The sequence below is a fragment of the Hyperolius riggenbachi genome, chromosome 3 (assembly GCF_040937935.1).
Source record: "Hyperolius riggenbachi isolate aHypRig1 chromosome 3, aHypRig1.pri, whole genome shotgun sequence".
Classification (NCBI taxonomy): domain Eukaryota; kingdom Metazoa; phylum Chordata; class Amphibia; order Anura; family Hyperoliidae; genus Hyperolius; species Hyperolius riggenbachi.
The window spans coordinates 291357938-291371513 of NC_090648.1; the positions used below are offsets into that span (position 1 = coordinate 291357938).

General features: G+C 44.7%; 1 long non-coding RNA gene across 1 annotated transcript in view; it reads right to left on the bottom strand.

Moving 5' to 3' along the window:
• Window positions 1-1668: 1668 nt before the first annotated feature.
• The window catches only part of LOC137561430 (uncharacterized), an 80161-nt gene continuing 68253 nt past the window's right edge, over window positions 1669-13576 (bottom strand). Inside the window, exon 3 of the long non-coding RNA XR_011030009.1 lies at window positions 1669-2111. This is a non-coding gene — a long non-coding RNA (uncharacterized lncRNA). The remainder of the gene's footprint in view (window positions 2112-13576) is intronic.

A 13576-nucleotide genomic window follows, 5' to 3' on the forward strand; every position in this document is an offset into this window, starting at 1 on the left:
CCAGCTTCACAGAGCTGAAGTGGCTAGATCTAAAATTGTGCACTTTTGCAAAACGGTGAAAATTATCAAGTGCAAAAGATGTGTTTGATTTTTTAAAAATTATTATTATTTAGTAATATTATTAAATGTTGTATAACTTTTTTTTACAGTCACTAGCAGCCTTGCATGCCCCATTCTGCCACCTGTGTAACCATTAAAGGTCAGGGTATGCATCTTCCTATTTCCTTGCGCCCCCACTTATAATCATGGCTACAGTTCTTGTAACTGAAGCAAGCCGTCACTCTTGGGGTGTGGGGTGGCATGTAGGCACGAGATTGTTTTGGGAAAATGAAAAAAACATGCTGCTGGAGCAGGTTGGAGGTATTTATTTACAGCTCACTAAATGACTCCTATACAGGGATCACCCAGGGGCATACACAGAAAACGAGCTAAAACTTGATTTCATCCCAGAAGTAGAAATCTTTGTTATATCTCTTCATTCAATTCATGTTCTTTGTAAATTGCTGCAGCTCAGAGTGGTATCTGTAGTCCTAAAATAAATCAGCTTTTCAATGTTTCAAAGACATACAATACTTTCTTTATATTGCCATATTATGTAAGTAAATGTAATATTCAAATATGTAATACTAGTAAACCTAAGCCCGTTTAAAAATGGTCTCTAGGTCTGTGTTTCTGGGCCCGCTCGTCTCCCTGGCCCCGTCCCCAGCCTCCTGTCTCTAGGTCCGTGCTGCGCACATGCGCAGTAGCAAAAAGCACGGACAATGCTACACAGAGACAGGAGGCACACGCCGGGACATAGGGGTTTTATTATATAGGATTTACTTTTCATTAGAACAAGCGTACATATTCATATCTATGTACTGTTTTGAATGTTGAATATTTTGTTTATATAGGTGTATACCTGTATATAGCTCGCAAGGGCAGGGACCTCCTCCCAATGTTACTTATTTAGCTGTAATTTACCATATGAACGTGTATCAATTTTAGTGATATCTCAATCCATACATTAACTATGTATGTATTTGTACTTGTATTACTGGATGTCATGACTGTACAGTGTCTTAAACGTCTCATGTATATATGTTCCCCAATATTTGTTTTATACTATGTACAGTGCTAAGGAAGATGTTGATGCTATATAAATAAAAAAAAAATAATAATAATAATATGTGTTCAATATGCGGTTGTTAAATGTATATTTCTTTAGAGCAGTATTATTTATAATTTATGTAATGCTAGATTTGTAATTTCAATAATCTTCCAGGAGAGGGCACTGGAGCACTAACTACAGACAGATATTTGACTTCTTTGCCGCTCATGAATTTTTGGGTGCTTTATTACTAAAAAATTATAAGTTGAGGGGCTTGGAAAAATGACTAATATACAGGCCAAACTAATTATTTTGCCTTAATTGACAATCCATTTACAGATTATGGAAAAAACATGGTTGTTTAGCAGAAAGATATTGGGGTAATTTATCAAAACACAGCATTACTTTAAAGGAAACCAATGACAATATTAAATAAAAGTTTTATACATACCTGGGTCTTCCTCCAGCCCCGTGCGCATGGATCCGTGCGCATGGGGCTGGAGGAAGCCACAGGTATGTATAAAACGTATTTTATATTGTCTCTGGTACACTTACATTTGTAAACATTTATCGTTCCAACATTTTTGCATAAATTTGACCTAAAATATGAATATTTTTTTCACGAGTTTTAAGTCGATAATGAGATTTTGGTTACACTAATTAGCCAAAAATACTTGGTTTCTTTATAAAGTGAAGTTTTCTTAAAATGATGTATTTGTGTGGAAAGTGTATATGAGCCTCTAGACTTAAACAGGTCATACACTCAATTGCTCTGATCGAATTGGTGGAAAATCGTTGCGGCATTTGGCCTGCTCAATTGACCTATCATGCGATTTCCAGGTGAATCCCCTTGATTGGGTTGATCGGTCCAGGCAGAACATTTTGGTCATTCGGAGAGATCTGGAGCGTGTCACTGGTAGTGTTTAAATCGGTGACTGGCAAGAAGGTACTCTCCCCTGTTCACCGCACTGCCCGGTCCCTGCTGGTCCCCAGCATCTTTTTCACTTTCTGTCCCAGGCACCTGTGTAAAGCAAATTATATATTACTTCAAAAGTAGAGCCCAAAACTTGACTGTCTAATCCAATCCACTAACAGTCATACCATATAAGGAATAATCATCTCTAGGGACTAGGATCATCGATCCAGGATTAATCTATTCGCAAACAAAAGTAGAGAAAAAGTAGTCCCCCTAATATCTATAATAAATATAATATTCAAGCCACAGTAGTGCCCAAAATCAGTTGATATATTATATTTACTGTGGAAAGCAATGCAGGGGATAGACACTAGGGGCCTCTAGACCGGGACAGCAGGCGTGGCAGACAGTGAGAACCGTGGGGGGACTGGCAGGCACGCAGATTTCCCAAGATTTCATGCTGAAATCAATTGAAAATTTGTGTGCAGTGTGGCAATCAAGCAGATAGATCCTCTTTCTATCTGCTGGCCATATTGACCAGTGTATAACAACCTTTATCTCAGGGTACCTGAGGAGAGAAATATAAGGAGGCTGCCATATTGAAATTCCTTTTAACCTCCCTGGCGATAAGCCCGTGCTGAGCACGGGCTATGCCGCGCAGGAGGATTTCTCAGGCCCTGCTGGGCCGATTTGCACACTTTTTTTTTGCAACACGCAGCTAGCACTTTGCTAGCTGTGTGTGCACTCTGATCGCCACCGCTCTGTGCCAATTAGCCGCTGCCACTCGCCGTGCCGGGCCCCCTCCCCAGACCCCGTGCGCTGCCTGGCCAATTAGTGCCAGGCAGCGCTGAGGGGTTGATTGGGACTCCCAATGACGTCACGACGTCGATGACGTCATGCCGCCCGTCGCCATGGCGACGGGGAAAGCCGGAGGCGATCGAAGAGGGCGGGGGGATGCCGCTGCACAGCGGCTATCATGTAGCGAGCCCTGGGCTCGCTACATGATTTTAAAAAAAAAACTGCTCTGCTGGCCCCTGGCGGTTTTTAATAGACCGCCAGGGGGGTTAAACAATGCACACTTCCTGCCAGGCTCTCTTTCCACTGCATGACCCTTTCTCTGTCTCAAGCAACCACATTTGTTCTGCACATTATTTTCTGTTGATATTATCCATGTATTTTCCCTATATATTTACCTCACCACCTTTGTGAGACAGATACACCAGCTAAATCTATATTTTAGTTATTCACAAAGAGGAAAGGGGTTTGACTGCATAACCATCTTCTCGTGGACACTCTGGTACTAATGAAGGAATGGACAGTGTTGTGGAAATAAGCACCTCAGAATTAATTAACCTTTTGACCCATGGTCTTTGAGAGAGAAAGATTTATTTACAAATGTGCCTAGAATATTGGCAATTTTCCTAACATAGAGCCACTAGCCCAATATGTGTAGTATTCTGTGTTCAGCATAATAGCATTTTAAGTTACAAATAGGTCTTGTTATATTTTTGCACAGGAATCATAAGATTATAACAAGTAGTTGTTGAAACGAAACCTGAAAAAGTATATAGAAGAATTTATACTTACCTGGGGCTTCTCCCAGCCTCTTTAACTCCATGGGCTCCCTCACCATCCTCCTGGGCGGCTCAGTTTCTCAGCAATGCTTCCCATTAGGAATGCTTCAGGCACATCAGTTGGGCTGCACGGCACGTGTGCGGCCACACGTGTGCCCCCCCATCATGCTCCCATAACAAGGAGCATTCTGCACCTGCGCAGCACAGACCACTCCCAGTGACTGGAGCACGATAAAGGGGCATGCGCGGCTGGGCCACACATACACATGGCAAACCGACTGATGTGACATAAGACTTCTTAAAGGGGACAATTGCGGATGAATGGAGCCACCCAGGAGGACGGCAAGGGAGCCCACCGAGTTTTTGGGGCTGGAGGAAGCCCCAGGTAAGTATAAATGCTTCTATATACTTTGTCTAAGGACAAGCCAGTTTACCATCAAGGTTGCCAACCTCATTTCAAAATTGTCATGGACAATGACATTTTCATGAACAAATTTTCATGGGGCGTGAGTCAGAAGTGTACTTTTAGGGGTGTTGTGGGTGGAGCTTAATTGTCTGTGTGGTCACACATTTTATGTTTTTTTATTAATGTTGTTGTGCTTGATTCATTCTCTGGCTACGTATATATTATGTCCAGCCAAAATTCTCTACTTATCCAAAATGTCTGAATTTTCACTTGGCCAATTGCAGCAAACTTTGCTATGTTAACGTACGAGGTATCTTCAAAAGAAACCTCTAGCTGCACTAAGCATTAATATAATACAGTGTATTAAATACATTTGTAACTGTATCTTCATGTGACTTTCACTGTAACCAAATGCAACCAGAACTGAATTATTAACAATACCATTTGCCGAAGATAGCCTATAGATATAAAATTCTATTTCCCAGAAATATTTCATCTTGATGTATTCTCACTAAAGATGGCTGTGCAAACCAACTTCCCTTCCATTACGCCAACATTTTAAGACTTGTATCTTTTCTGGAGGTTCAGCTTTTCCAAGAAGCAGAAGTCGCCTGCGATGTGCACCAAGGCTTTGGTGACATGGTGACCCAGTACTCTCCTCCTCTCTTCATTGCATGTACGCACTTTCCCCATTGAAGGGGTCTTCCTTTCTTTTACTACTTTAGTGCTCGTTCACACTATGGGCTTGATTCACTAAACCGTGATATGACAAATAGCACACCTTATCAAAGATATCACACTTTGTCAAAGATATCACACCGTATCAAAGATAGCACACCTTATCAAAGTCAACATGCCTTATCAGAGTAGCATAGCGAGGGCTATGAACTTATGCCTGCTAATTAAAAAGTGGCACTCGTCCTGCCCTGAGCCCCTGCGGGTTTGTAGCGCTCGCTATGCTACTGTAATGATCTGCTCTGCTATCTGCACAGGCAGACAGCTGTTTGACCATTCTTTAGGTCTGAATGCTACAGGTCTCTGGAAAAGAGACCTGTCTTCACTTTGCAAGTTTCAGAGTTGCTCTGCTGGTGAGGAATTTGCATACACTTGTCATGCAAATTGCTTAGCTGCTTCCTTTTTAGCACTATAGCACTCTAGCACTGAGCACTTTCACTCCTGACGAAATTTCCAAATTAGGAAATGAAACATGTCGAGTTTTGTGTAGAGTTAATAAGTTAGGAATGGGAAAAGGGGTGGATGGTTTTTTGAACCACTGATACTTATTCCCCCACCCATGTATCACTTTCTATTTCTATGACAAATTAGGTCCTTATTTTAAAGCAGACTATTAAAAGTTAAGTTTTATGTCCTAGTCCTCTTCGGAAAGGGTTAATTGTGTTATATATTTAGAATCAGGAGTGTTTTGTTAACTCTCCTGGAGTATCAGCCTTTGCTATTGTTTGCTAAGATTCCTTGGGACTGCACTAGGCATCCCTTCTAGCGCAGTCAGGTTGTATTATCTGTTTTGCCTTGTTCTGTTTATCTGTTGCGATTGTCTTGTCACCAGCGGCTGTCGACAGGAAATCGTTCTGCCTGTACCCTGTCTTAGGGGTGCTAGCCAGAGCAGCGGTTGCTACTGGTAGCCCAATCTGCTTGTCCGTCTGGACCGCATCCGCTCTAGCAGCAGTGGCGGTGGGTCCTTCTGTGCTCTGTCTGGGAGTGTAGGCCAGAGTTGCGGTTGCTGCTGGCTGCTCCATCTGTCTGTCTTGTCTGGTACGAACGCTTGCTGTAGGCTCAGTGAGGTAACCGTTTAGCAAGCGTTCGCGTTCTCTATTTCGTGTTTGTGTTACATTGGTTAGTTAGGGTGGCACGCTTATCACTGGGCGCCTAACGCGCGGTGATCATGTCTTAAACGCGTTCGCTGTTGCAAATGAGTGCGGTGCTCGCGTTTAGCTAGCGTTTGTTATTTTCCTTGATGTTCTGCTCGTTGTTATGTCTATGTCTTTCTTGCTACACTTGTGCTCTGTCTAATTCAGTCTTGTGTCACTATTGGCAATCGCCACTCTTGCGATTGCGTTCCCACTTCGTTTCCGTTGTTGTGTGTTCACCGTCGCTGGGTGGCGTCTAGATTGGTGGACACACATACATTCTGTCTCTGTGCTCTCTCTCTCTTTAATAATAATAATAATCTGAACATTTGTATAGCGCTTTTCTCCTGTCGGACTCAAAGCGCTCTTTAACCACTTGAGGACCGTGGGCTTTAACCCCCTTAAGGACCAGGCACTTTTTTTCCATTCAGACCACTGCAGCTTTCACGGTTTATTGCTCGCTCATACAACCTACCACCTTAATAAATTTTGGCTCCTTTTCTTGTCACTAATAAAGCTTTCTTTTGGTGCTATTTGATTGCTGCTGCGATTTTTACTTTTTATTATATTCATCAAAAAAGACATGAATTTTGTCAAAAAAATGATTTTTTTAACTTTCTGTGTTGACATTTTTCAAATAAAGTAAAATTTCTGTATACATGCAGCGCAAAAAATGTGGACAAACATGTTTTTGATAAAAAAAAAACCCATTCAGTGTATATTTATTGGTTTGGGTAAAAGTTATAGCGTTTACAAACTATGGTGCAAAAAGTGAATTTTCCCATTTTCAAGCATCTATGACTTTTCTGACCCCCTGTCATGTTTCATGAGGGGCTAGAATTGAAGGATAGTATAAATATCCCCCAAATGACCCCATTTTGGAAAGAAGACATCCCAAAGTATTCACTGAGAGGCATAGTGAGTTCATAGAAGATATTATTTTTTGTCACAAGTAAGCAGAAAATGACACTTTGTGACAAAAAAAAAAAAAAAGTTTCCATTTCTTCTAACTTGCGACAAAAAAAAATGAAATCTGCCACGGACTCAACATGCCCCTCTCTGAATACCTTGAAGTGTCTACTTTCCAAAATGGGGTCATTTGTGGGGTGTGTTTACTGTCCTCGCATTTTGGGGGTGCTAATTTGTAAGCACCCCTGTAAAGCCTAAAGGGGCTCATTGGACTTTGGGCCACTTAGCGCAGTTAGGCTGCAAAAAAGTGCCACACATGTGGTATTGCCGTACTCAGTAGAAGTAGTATAATGTGTTTTGTGGTGTATTTTTACACATACCGATGCTGGGTGGGAGAAATATCTCTGTAAATGACAATTTTTTCATTTTTTTTACACACAATTGTCCATTTACAGAGAGATTTCTCCCACTCAGCATGGGTATGTGTAAAAATACACCCCAAAACACATTATACTACTTCTCCTGAGTACGGCGATACCACATGTGTGGCACTTTTTTGCACCCTAAATGCGCTAAGGGGCCCAAAGTCTAATGAGTACCTTTGGGATTTCACAGGTCATTTTGAGAAATTTCGTTTCAAGACTACTCCTCACGGTTTAGGGCCCCTAAAATACCAGGACAGTATTGGAACCCCACAAATGACCCCATTTTAGAAAGAAGACACCCCAAGGTATTCCGTTAGGAGTATGGTGAGTTCATAGAAGATTTTATTTTTTGTCACAAGTTAGCGGAAAATGACACTTTGTGAAAAAACCGAATAAAAATCAATTTCCGCTAACTTGTGACAAAAAATAAAATCTTCTATGAACTCACCGTACTACTAACATAATACCTTGGGGTGTCTTCTTTCTAAAATTGAGTCATTTGTGGGGTTCCTATACTGTCCTGGCATTTTAGGGGCCCTAAACCGTGAGGAGTAGTCTTGAAACAAAATTTCTCAAAATGACCTGTAAAATCCTAAATGTACTCATTGGACTTTGGGCCCCTTAGCGCAGTTAGGGTGCAAAAAAGTGCCACACATGTGGTATCGCCATACTCGGGAGAAGTAGTACAATGTGTTTTGGGGTGTATTTTTACACATACCCATGCTGGGTGGGAGAAATAACTCTGTAAATGGACAATTGTGTGTAAAAAAATCAAAAGATTGTCATTTACAGAGGTATTTCTCCCACCCAGCATGGGTATGTGTAAAAATACACCCCAAAACACATTATACTACTTCTCCCGAGTACGGCGATACCACATATGTGGCACTTTTTTGCACCCTAACTGCCCTAAAGGGCCCAAAGTCCAATGAGTACCTTTAGGATTTCACAGGTCATTTTTGTTTCAAGACTACTACTCACGGTTTAGGGCCCCTAAAATGCCAGGGCAGTATAGGAACCCCACTAATGACCCCATTTTAGAAAGAAGACATCCCAAGGTATTCCGTTAGGAGTATGGTGAGTTCGTAGAAGTTTTTATTTTTTTGTCACAAGTTAGCGGAAATTGATTTTAATTGTTTTTTTTTTCACAAAAAGTCATTTTCCGCTAACTTGTGACAAAAAATAAAATCTTCTATGAACTCACCATACTCCTAACGGAATACCTTTGGGTGTCTTCTTTCTAGAGTGGGGTCATTTGTGGGGTTCCTATACTGCCTTGGCATTTTAGGGGCCCTAAACCGTGAGGAGTAGTCTTGAAACCAAATGTCGCAAAATGACCTGTGAAATCCTAAAGGTACTCATTGGACTTTGGGCCCCTTGGCGTACTTAGGTGTAAAAAAGTGCCACACATGTGGTACCGCCGTACTCAGGAGAAGTAGTATAATGTGTTTTGGGGTGTATTTTTACACATACCCATGCTGGGTGGGAGAAATATCTCTGTAAATGACAATTGTTTGATTTTTTTTACACACAATTGTCCATTTACAGAGAGATTTCTCCCACCCAGCATGGGTATGTGTAAAAATACACCCCAAAACACATTATACTACTTTTCCTGAGTACGGCGGTACCACATGTGTGACACTTTTTTGCAGCCTAGGTGCGCTAAGGGGCCCAACGTCCTATTTACAGGTCATTTTGAGGCATTTGTTTTCTAGACTACTCCTCGAGGTTTAGGGCCCCTAAAATGCCAGGGCAGTATAGGAACCCCACAAGTGACCCCATTTTAGAAAGAAGACACCCCAAGGTATTCCGTTAGGTGTATGGCGAGTTCATAGAAGATTTTATTTTTTGTCACAAGTTAGTGAAAAATGACACTTTGTGAAAGAAAAAAAAACAATAAAAATCAATTTCCGCTAACTTTTGACAAAAAATAAAATCTTCTATGAACTCGTCATACACCTAACAGAATACCTTGGGGTGTCTTTTTTTCTAAAATGGGGTCACTTGTGGGGTTCCTATACCGCCCTGGCATTTTACGGGCCCAAAACCGTGAGTAGTCTGGAAACCAAATGTCTCAAAATGACTGTTCAGGGGTATAAGCATCTGCAAATTTTGATGACAGGTGGTCTATGAGGGGGCGAATTTTGTGGAAGCGGTCATAAGCAGGGTGGCCTTTTAGATGACAGGTTGTATTGGGCCTGATCTGATGGATAGGAGTGCTAGGGGGGTGACAGGAGGTGATTGATGGGTGTCTCAGGGGGTGGTTAGAGGGGAAAATAGATGCAATCAATGCACTGGGGAGGTGATCGGAAGGGGGTCTGAGGGGGACCTGAGGGTTTGGCCGAGTGATCAGGAGCCCACACGGGGCAAATTAGGGCCTGATCTGATGGGTAGGTGTGCTAGGGGGTGACAGGAGGTGATTGATGGATGTCTCAAGGTGTGATTAGAGGGGGGAATAGATGCAAGCAATGCACTGGTGAGGTGATCAGGACTGGGTTCTGAGGGTGTGGGCGGGTGATTGAGTGCCCTAGGGGCAGATAGGGGTCTAATCTGATAGGTAGCAGTGACAGGGGGTGATTGATGGGTAATTAGTGGGTGTTTAGGGTAGAAAACAGATGTAAACACAGCAGTTGGGAGGTGATCGGACGTCGGATCTGCGGGCGATCTATTGGTGTGGGTGGGTGATCAGATTGCCCGCAAGAGGCAGGTTAGGGGCTGATTGATGGGAGGCAGTGACAGGGGGTGATTGATGGGTGGCAGTGACAGGGGGTGATTGATGGGTGATTGATAGGTCATTGACAGGTGATTGACAGGTAATCAGTGGGTTATTACAAGGGAGAACAGATGTAAATATTGCACTGGGGAATTGATAAGGGGGGGTCTAAGGGCAATCTGAGCGTGTAGGCGGGTGATTGGGTGCCCGCAAGGGGCAGATTAGGGTCTGATCTGATGGGTAACAGTGACAGGTGGTGATAGTGGGTGATTGATGGGTAATTAGTGGGTGTTTAGGGTAGAGAATAGATGTAAACACTGCACTTGGGAGGTGATTGGACGTCGGATCTGCGGGCGATCTATTGGTGTGGGTGGGTGATCAGATTGCCCGCAAGGGGCAGGTTAGGGGCTGATTGATGGGTGGCAGTGACAGGGGGTGATTGATGGGTGGAAGTGACAGGGGTTGATTGATGGGTGATTGACAGGTGATTGACAGGTGATCAGTGGGTTATTACAGGGAAGAAGAGATGTAAGTAATGCGCTGGCGAATTGATAAGGGGGGGTCTGAGGGCAATCTGAGCGTGTGGGCGGGTGATTGGGTGCCCGCAAGGGGCAGATTAGGGTCTAATCTGATGGGTAACAGTGACAGGTGGTGATAGGGGGTGATTGATGGGTAATTAGTGGGTGTTTAGGGTAGAGAATAAATGTAAACACTGCACTTGGGAGGTGATCTGACGTCGGATCTGCGGGCAATCTATTGGTGTGGGTGGGTGATCAGATTGCCCGCAAGGGGCAGGTTAGGGGCTGATTGATGGGTGGCAGTGACAGGGGGTGATTGATGGGTGATTGATGGGTGATTGACAGGTAATTGACAGGTGATCAGGGGGATAGATGCATACAGTACACGGGGGGGGGGGGTGTCTGGGGGGGGTCTGGGGAGAATCTGAGGGGGGGGTGATCAGGAGGGAGCAGGGGGCAGGGGGGGGGGATAAAAAAAAATACCGTTTTTAGGTAGTGACAGGGAGTGATTGATGGGTGATTAGGGGGGTGACTGGGTGCAAACAGGGGTCTGGGGGGTGGGCGGGGCGGTCTGTGAAATCCTAAAGGTACTCATTGGACTTTGGGCCCCTTAGCGCAGTTAGGGTGCAAAAAAGTGCCACACATGTGGTACCGCCGTACTCAGGAGAAGTAGTATAATGTGTTTTGGGGTGTATTTTTACACATACCCATGCTGGGTGGGAGAAATATCTCTGTAAATGACAATTGTTTGATTTTTTTTACACACAATTGTCCATTTACAGAGAGATTTCTCCCACCCAGCATGGGTATGTGTAAAAATACACCCCAAAACACATTATACTACTTTTCCTGAGTACGGCGGTACCACATGTGTGACACTTTTTTGCAGCCTAGGTGCGCTAAGGGGCCCAACGTCCTATTCACAGGTCATTTTGAGGCATTTGTTTTCTAGACTACTCCTCGAGGTTTAGGGCCCCTAAAATGCCAGGGCAGTATAGGAACCCCACAAGTGACCCCATTTTAGAAAGAAGACACCCCAAGGTATTCCGTTAGGTGTATGGCGAGTTCATAGAAGATTTTATTTTTTGTCACAAGTTAGTGAAAAATGACACTTTGTGAAAAAAAAAGCAATAAAAATCAATTTCCGCTAACTTTTGACAAAAAATAAAATCTTCTATGAACTCGTCATACACCTAACAGAATACCTTGGGGTGTCTTTTTTTCTAAAATGGGGTCACTTGTGGGGTTCCTATACCGCCCTGGCATTTTACGGGCCCAAAACCGTGAGTAGTCTGGAAACCAAATGTCTCAAAATGACTGTTCAGGGGTATAAGCATCTGCAAATTTTGATGACAGGTGGTCTATGAGGGGGCGAATTTTGTGGAAGCGGTCATAAGCAGGGTGGCCTTTTAGATGACAGGTTGTATTGGGCCTGATCTGATGGATAGGAGTGCTAGGGGGGTGACAGGAGGTGATTGATGGGTGTCTCAGGGGGTGGTTAGAGGGGAAAATAGATGCAATCAATGCACTGGGGAGGTGATCGGAAGGGGGTCTGAGGGGGATCTGAGGGTTTGGCCGAGTGATCAGGAGCCCACACGGGGCAAATTAGGGCTTGATCTGATGGGTAGGTGTGCTAGGGGGTGACAGGAGGTGATTGATGGATGTCTCAAGGTGTGATTAGAGGGGGGAATAGATGCAAGCAATGCACTGGCGAGGTGATCAGGACTGGGTTCTGAGGGTGTGGGCGGGTGATTGAGTGCCCTAGGGGCAGATAGGGGTCTAATCTGATAGGTAGCAGTGACAGGGGGTGATTGATGGGTAATTAGTGGGTGTTTAGGGTAGAAAACAGATGTAAACACTGCACTTGGGAGGTGATCGGACGTCGGATCTGCGGGCGATCTATTGGTGTGGGTGGGTGATCAGATTGCCCGCAAGAGGCAGGTTAGGGGCTGATTGATGGGTGGCAGTGACAGGGGGTGATTGATGGGTGGCAGTGACAGGGGGTGATTGATGGGTGATTGATAGGTGATTGACAGGTGATTGACAGGTAATCAGTGGGTTATTACAGGGGAGAACAGATGTAAATATTGCACTGGGGAATTGATAAGGGGGGGTCTAAGGGCAATCTGAGTGTGTAGGCGGGTGATTGGGTGCCCGCAAGGGGCAGATTAGGGTCTGATCTGATGGGGAACAGTGACAGGTGGTGATAGTGGGTGATTGATGGGTAATTAGTGGGTGTTTAGGGTAGAGAATAGATGTAAACACTGCACTTGGGAGGTGATCGGACGTCGGATCTGCGGGCGATCTATTGGTGTGGGTGGGTGATCAGATTGCCCGCAAGGGGCAGGTTAGGGGCTGATTGATGGGTGGCAGTGACAGGGGGTGATTGATGGGTGGAAGTGACAGGGGTTGATTAATGGGTGATTGACAGGTGATTGACAGGTGATCAGTGGGTTATTACAGGGAAGAAGAGATGTAAGTAATGCGCTGGTCGAATTGATAAGGGGGGGTCTGAGGGCAATCTGAGCGTGTGGGCGGGTGATTGGGTGCCCGCAAGGGGCAGATTAGGGTCTAATCTGATGGGTAACAGTGACAGGTGGTGATAGGGGGTGATTGATGGGTAATTAGTGGGTGTTTAGGGTAGAGAATAGATGTAAACACTGCACTTGGGAGGTGATCTGACGTCGGATCTGCGGGCAATCTATTGGTGTGGGTGGGTGATCAGATTGCCCGCAAGGGGCAGGTTAGGGGCTGATTGATGGGTGGCAGTGACAGGGGGTGATTGATGGGTGATTGATGGGTGATTGACAGGTGATTGACAGGTGATCAGGGGGATACAGTACACAGGGGGGGTGTCTGGGGGGGGGTCTGGGGAGAATCTGAGGGGGGGGTGATCAGGAGGGAGCAGGGGGCAGGGGGGGGGAGGATAAAAAAAAAAGCGTTTTTAGGTAGTGACAGGGAGTGATTGATGGGTGATTAGGGGGGTGACTGGGTGCAAACAGGGGTCTGGGGGGTGGGCAGGGGGGGGGTCTGAGGGGTGCTGTGGGTGATCAGGGGGCGGGGGGGGGGAATCAGTGTGCTTGGGTGCAGACTAGGGTGGCTGTAGCCTGCCCTGGTGGTCCCTCAGACACTGGGACCACCAGGGCAGGAGGAA